General features: G+C 36.0%; 1 long non-coding RNA gene across 1 annotated transcript; it reads left to right on the top strand.

The window, feature by feature from the left end:
- Positions 1-207: 207 nt before the first annotated feature.
- Positions 208-1,609, top strand: LOC131541910 (uncharacterized). The gene is made up of 3 exons (XR_009271616.1): positions 208-278; positions 456-482; positions 1,536-1,609. It is a non-coding gene; the product is annotated as an uncharacterized LOC131541910 (long non-coding RNA).
- Positions 1,610-7,863: the final 6,254 nt, after the last annotated feature.

Raw genomic sequence — 7,863 nt, 5'->3', positions numbered from 1 at the left:
CTTTGTGAGTTGAAGCAGGGATGGGCAAACGTGGTACTGGAGGGCCACTGTCCTGCAGTCCGACGGAGGTCGGAGCCCGCTGCAAATGGGTGGGCCAGAGCGGGCCAGCCGAAAGTGGGTGGGACTTAAGCTGCAAGTGGGCTGTACAAACCAACAGAAGATTTTGATTGGTTTGTTTAATATCAAGGGGGGTGGCGGTAGTGGGCGAATTTTTTGCGATCTGTGAAAAACACGAAGAAGATGACTTTCAGCGGCAGCACGGTAGATGAGTGGAAGAGGTAAGCGTGATGTACAATTTTTGTTTGTTTTGTTTTGTAAAAAGTATTACAAGCTGTGAAAAGTGCATTTTCTTGGTGGCTTTTGTACATCGTTTTCTTAGTACCACACACAGTTTACAATCTGTAATGTGCCTGACAATATATTTTTTTTCTACAAACAACTAATTTGCTCTCCAGGTTATGGATACCGAAGACCATAAGCAGGTAATGTAATTGCATGGCATTGTAATGTTGTAACACTTTCTATGAAGCCCATATTTATAATACATTATAAGGGTATTTGTAAGGCATTATAATGAATGCATAATGCATTATAAAAAACCTTATAATATGTTATATCATCTTATGCATATTCATAAGAACAGTTTTATATGTATTATAATATTTACTTATTAGTGGTTATAGCTTTTAAGAGTATGATGATTTGTAACACACAGTGAACACGTTGCATCCACTTAAGTTACAATGGATTATATTTCTCATAGTTATAATGTATTATAAGTGTCATATCTTGCCACCTTTCTTATGCTACTTTACTTAAAGCCATCAGTGACCACTTATAAGTATAGTAATAATAATAGTAATATTGTTTTCTCTCAAACAGCCATAAGATCAGATATCAGATCAGATTGCTTTGAACTATTTTTATTTTAATATCAGTTTGATTATTTTGATGGTACCCTTTAGACAGCTGTTGTTAAGTAACTCTGCAACTACGTCAACTAGCAGTCATTGGAGTATTAGTAGTATGTCTGCTAAATATACGCTAACACTTTATTTTGATGGTTCCCCAACAGAAAAACTGACTTTTTTTTAGGTGTTACCAATTTGTTTTGTTTTTTTGTTTTTTGTTGATCCAACTGTTCACTTTTTACAGTGTAATTTTCTAAAGAATAAGGTACATTTTCAAAAGTATTAGAACACATCTCCTAACCTCCTAATCCACAATGCAATATAATTAAATACTAATAATAATCAATAATCAGTTTTGTGTAAATGAATGGTGAATTTTTGTTTTTAAAAGGAATACTTCGTTTAAAAATAGTAATAAAGTCTAATTTACTTGGCCTAATGTCGTCCCTTAAAATTTCTGGACACCATTTACTTGCATAGACCTACAGAGCTGAGAAATTATTCTTAAATTTGTTTGTACATGTTCAACAAGAGAATAACGTCATGCATATTGGATGGCATGGGGAGAATGTTTTAAATTTGGGCTAACCCTAGTGCTCATTGTGCTTCTTGTGTACCCACCAGGTTATGTTGGGAAGGGCAAGCGAGGCGAGCTCCTTGGAATTTACTCTGAAGCAATGCATCCAGGCCCGTCGCCAAGGGGGGGACATTAGGGGGCAGTGCCCCCCCAAATGACTCGACGTGCCCCCCTGCTTACAAAATCACGAGTGAACTTAATATTGAGAACGAAAAACGTTTATTTTATTATTTTCTATTCTATGAATATTGCGGGGGAAAAAATCATGTATTCAGCAAAATTTAGCTCAAAGAACCACTAATCTCTACAACGGTAACTTATTAGGAAGCTAATAACACAGTGGCGTAGTGGACAGGCACGCAGTGCGGGCGCGCAAATAGCAGCACATAAGGATTCAAACCGTCACCTCACGCACCCGCAGCGCTTCTGTGTAGGGAGAAACGCATAATAAAACAACATAGGCCTATAGAAAAGTAATAAAATAAATAGTCATGAACGAAATGTATTTCACTTAAATAATTAACAAAAAAAAAAACCCTGCGGACATGTCTACACTGAGTTTCGTTTTATTTTTGGACCGCAAGTTCAAGGAAACCGAGAGGACTGAAAGCTCACCTTATTTGTTTTATTTATTTTACAAAAGCACAATGTTTTGTTTTTATTGTGAGGCCTACACAAATAAAAGTGAATCCAAGCAATCCTGCCGGAGCCTCTCGTGGGATTTGTCATTTGTATTCGTGCTGAATTCAGTTTCTCTTTAAATACATTCGTTTTGGCAGGATTTTTATATGTTCCTTATAATGAATGCCATTAGGCTATAAAGTGTGTTTTATTTTATGATTTGTATATATAAATTTATACTATAATTGTATAGCTGCTTAGACTCCATTTTCTGATTTTTATGTTCCTTTGTTCTGAATACCGTAAAATTTAAATGATTTGTTGACAACTTGTTTTTTCTCTCAATGTAATTTTGAGATATGTGTCTAGGCTATAGCAGATTATTTAATTTATTTTTAAAAAAATATAATCCATGCAGCAAATGTTTTAAAAATAGCTAAAAAAAAATTAGCAAATTAGGCCTACTTGATTGCATTACAGGTGCTTTTAAAGAACTTTTCACGATTAACTTGTATAAAAAAATTTATAAAACATTGTCATAAATTCGTTGTATTCCCTTTTTAAAATACAAATTCACTGTTATAAGCCTACAGATAGCAAAAAAAAAAAAAGTGTAGCATGATGTATAGATAAATCATATAAGATAGTGTCTTAACTTTAAAACATAGCCCAAAACCCTTAAATTCCTTTAAAAAAAAATCTCCCTTTGCTCAGCTGCGCATGCGATCTTGAATCAAATTTTGGCGGTGACATGCAACAAGTTTATCATGTAGGATAAGTGTTTTAATAAAGCTCTCAGGAGATTTCACTCAAAGACCCTCAGCCTTCAACTATTTTAATGGCGAGGCTAGTGCGCTAATATGCTTTATAGGCTATTACCAATTTTATATTGCTATTGTTTTATTATTATTGTGTTGTTGGAAATTAAAAAGCTTTAATTGCGAGTCATGTCCTTAATGCATAGACACGTTTTGTCCGATCCATTGATATGGTTATTACATAGGCTACTGCAATTTCGAGAGTAGGCTAAATCTTTCATTTGTGGATGTCACTCCGAATAGGCTACTTTGTAGAGTGTACGTGGCATTTGGTTCTCTTAGCAGCATGATAAACAAAACTTATATTCAAATTCTGAATGGATAATATATGACATAGAAAGCTCCCTTTATAGCAATTAAAAAGCTGTCACCCATAGTTCATCACAATCTCACAAAGTTGTTATAATCAACAAATCTCTCTCTACACTGCACAGTGAATCTCTATTTAGCCTATACATAGTGTTATAAAGAGAAGATTCGCGAGCGTGCAGAACAAAACTCTGGCGATTTGAGCGGTGATTCTAACATAGCCTACATAAAAGCCATAATATAACATAACACAAAAGTCGACAGATTATGGACAGACTACCTTTTTAAATATGTTTTAATGTAGAACTTGATCAATTTAAGTAATAATACAGGTTGTTATTATTTTGGTGAATGTCTGTTTCTGAGATCATAAAAAAGTGTGCCCCCCTATGAAAATGAAATGCCCCCCCACTGAAGATTTTCTGGCGACGGCCCTGAATGCATCTGGGATTTTGCAGTGTCCACTGCATGCAAGTCTATTGTGCTGAATGAATTGTACATAACTTGATTAATCAGAAATAAAATCATTTACCCACCCTGAGATTTCAAATGAATACATTGATTTGTGTAACATCTGAAGAAGAACATCAGTTCTGTCATTTGATTTAAAAAAATATGCAAAATAAAAAATGTGCAGTACAGGCAAATGGTAACCACATTTTCTCAACAGTACTCAACATTTTATTTATCTATCACACATTTACCTCCTAAGTGCAATTGCATCTCACTTTAATGTTCCTTGGTAGGCTACTGTAGAAGAATTGTAGAAGTAAAATGTAATATCCAGAAATATGCTTAAATTAATACAGTTAAAGGATTTAAAATGACACCATCACGAAGCATGGCAAAAGGTGTAAAGACATGATTTCAGTGTTGACAGTGAATGGTATTGGATACAAACAATAATGACAATACTAAGAATAAGACATGATTTCAATGTTGACAGTGAATGGTATTGGATACACACAATAATGACAAAACTAAGAATTTCAGTTTAAACTACTATGAAAATGCGTATTTATATCATTTTAAACTACACTGAAATCCAGCCTACTTGCAGCATAAGCTCCTCCCACTTGCTGTTCTTGGCTTAAGCTCCTCCCACTTGCTGTTCTTGGCTTAAGCTCCTCCCACTTGCCGGTCTCCGGGCTGCAGCGATAACTACATGGAGTGGCCACCGCTGCCTCTACAGATGCACAAATCACTTTTGCTCCATTTGTCACACAGATATGTGGTGCAAAAGGGAGAGTGCACGAAACTTGTCATTTGCAAGTGAAAAACAGCATCTGAGACTCGTAGCAGCAGATTCAAGCCGTTGTCATTACGCACTTGTGTTTGTGCTAGAAAAAGCATCCAAGAAAAAAAAATATGTGTAAGAAAACATTCTACAAGTGTGCAAATCTCATTGCAAGAATTCACATACTGATTTACGGATTTACAAAATTTGTCTGCGACTTCACATTTTTGATGCAGGTGTGTGAATGTGTTTTGCACCATATTTACTGCAGCAATAGTAGCAAAACATGTGAGCGTACGAGTTTCTTGATTTGTGATTCGTAGAATAGGATTTGTGTATCTGCAATGAAGGATTCGAGAAGGTGTAACTGTTGTGTTGTGTTTGTGGGAGAGAGAAAAAATCTTTGCAACTTTTGTCTACGGCTTCATATTTACTGATACACATGTGTGGCTATTCTCTACAACTACAAATACTGCTGTTACGGACGCTCAGTTGTTTTGCACCAAAAATACCTTCATACATTTGGAGCCCGAGTCTGCACAGTAGTGATTCATTTGGAGCTTGAGTCTTCACAGTAATTCATTCGAAGCCTGAGTCTGAGCAGTCAAGTATTTCATTTTGAGCTGGAGTCTGCACACGGTAGTGATTCATTTGGAGCTCGAGTCCGCACAGTAGTGATTCATTTAGTGATTAATCTGCACAGTAGTGATTCATGAGCTGGAGCTGCAGTATCAAAGTCTTGCCTAAACTCCCACAAACCCAACTGTATGCTCACAATCATGATGCCACACCTCGTTTATAGCATCAAATAACTAATTGAAAATAAATTTGAACATAAAAATGAGCATTTGAACAAACATCAGCTTGATAATAACTACCTAAAATGTTGGAAGCCATATTTGGCTAGATTTATTTGATGTATAAATTGGTTGGGGTCTATGATCTGTAATGCAGCCAGCCACCGGATGGCGATCAAAATATTTTGGCTTCACTTTTCAGAATGTGTGCGACACACTTAGTACCACCTGGTGGACTCGTTCTGTCTCGGCCAAAGAACATGGCTGGCCAAAGTATACTTTGGGCTTTAGTTTAGTTTAAATCACTAACCCTAAGTATTAAACTAAAGTGTGTAAGTCGTATGATTGATACCTCACAGGTGTTCTTTTTTTTAATTGATTTTGCCTGACTGATGATAAAACGGGTGTATAATTCCAGCAGATTTACTTTAAAGGAGGGATCTGGGACCAGAAGCAACACACTAAAAGCAACTGTACTGTATACAGTAGCAATACCAATGCAACTGTTCAGAGCAATGCATAGCAGCTCAATAACAGCTGCTTAGGACACACTAGGAACCACTCAGATTACTTTAGCAACAGTGGCACCCTGGCATTCACTCAGAACACCTTAGTAACCGCCTGGCAACCATGTAGCAACTTAATAAACATTCCAATCCCCTTTGCAAATGCAGAGTGTTCTGCCATAAGATTTTCTTTCTAATCTAGTTAGTACTGTTTGCTGTCAGACCTCACAGTCACAGTGCAGCACACGAGTAGAGTCGCTCTACAGAATCTAGAGGGCTAAATTTAGTTTGAAAGCATTTGTTGTCTGGAAGCACAGGAGGTGTGTCAGCTGAATTAATCACAAATTACATTTTTAAACACCAGCCAATAATCTCATGCTTCCTTAAACATCATTTCATGCTAATCAGAGAGTTAATGCTGTAGCACAAAGTTTCACCGATTTCTCAGAGGTATGACAGCAAAATACAACACAGTTAAAGGTACAGTTAGTCATTGTTTGCTACTACTACTAACTACTTATTTACACATCATGTGAGCAACAATTTCACAGAATATTGTCATTTATTTGATAATGACTATTAGCATAAAGAAGATGATATACACAAGACGGTCAGCTGATATATATTAGCATCCACACCTATTTTATTTGCAGTAAAATCACTGTTGCACAACCTCTAATGGCTTATTGGTTTATGGTATAACTTGAGATCATTAACAGTCTATACTGTAAACTACCAGCGCTAATGCTAAAGTGAGGAGGTCTGTCATCTCGAATCTTGTGCGCGCTCATTCGTTTTGTTGACAATCAGCAGCAGATTGTTATTGTGGCACCACTTTGTCAGTTCCGCCACCTCCTGCCTTCTCATCATTGTGATTGATTAGCTCAATTATCCTGCTTTCATCATGAATTTGGTCTCGTGGATGTTGCTTCATGCTGGGAAACACTCGTGAGTGAAGCAAACAGGTACTGGTAAAACAGCAGCATTTAAGAGCACAGCCGTTCAGATTTAATCTGATTACAGTGATATTTGAACTGCTCCTGCTCTGCATGCTGGGAAATCTGTTTAGTTACTGATGTCACTGCACATGCTTGGAAGAAAAGATCTTGCTTGGACAATATTTTAATCGAAGAGCATCATGGATGTTTTATTTGGATAATCCAGGTTTTTTTTAACCTATATAAAAAAAGCAACTGCTTCGTTCTAATTTATGTGTATGTGTGTATGTGTGTGTATATATATATATATATATATGTATATGTGTATATATATATATATATATATATATATATATATATATGTGTGTGTATATATATATATATATATATATATATACATATACGTACATACATACATACATACATACATACACACGCACACACACATACACATACATGCATGCACACACACACACACACACAGAGAGAAATAAATAGAAAGGTAACTGCAACTTTTTTTTTAATCTCACAATTCTGTTCAGTTTTTATAAGTTTATATCTCAAAATTTTGAATTTTCTCCTCAGAATTCTGTTTATTTGTCCGAATTGCAAGATAAAAAGTCAAAATTGTGAAATTAAAAGTCACTCCAAATATTCCTTGGCTGAAACATGCTTCCATACTTTTATATGTTTTGGTATGATCGGATGTAGATATTGTGTAAATGAGAGCTCAATACAGCTGGTCACCAGCATACTGTATGTTGCGTTTTGGATTCTTCAGATTGTTTCAGTTTAGCTTTATAAAGGTAAAGGGTTTTTGGATAAATGTTTACTGAATTAAATGAAATTGCAAAATAATGGTTGTTTCAAACAGGTGTCTCTCTGCCATTGGTCAGCCAATCACATAGTCCCGCCCCCAAACTCATGCTCTTTCCAATAGAGAGAGTAGAACCACAGATACGGTATCATTCAGAATATATTCATAGATCTGTCTGTTATAAGTGGACCCGTGTCACAGATGAAAGAAAGTGCTGGTCTTTCTGTAACCATATAAAATCACACGTCTACACTTTATCACCGCTCCAACCATGGAAATGTCACTGCATGCTTATCATTCAGGCATGACTGGGAATGTGACACAAACAAAAT

Source organism: Onychostoma macrolepis, chromosome 06, assembly GCF_012432095.1.
Source record: "Onychostoma macrolepis isolate SWU-2019 chromosome 06, ASM1243209v1, whole genome shotgun sequence".
Lineage (NCBI taxonomy): Eukaryota > Metazoa > Chordata > Actinopteri > Cypriniformes > Cyprinidae > Onychostoma > Onychostoma macrolepis.
This window is presented reverse-complemented; position numbering and strand designations above follow the sequence as displayed.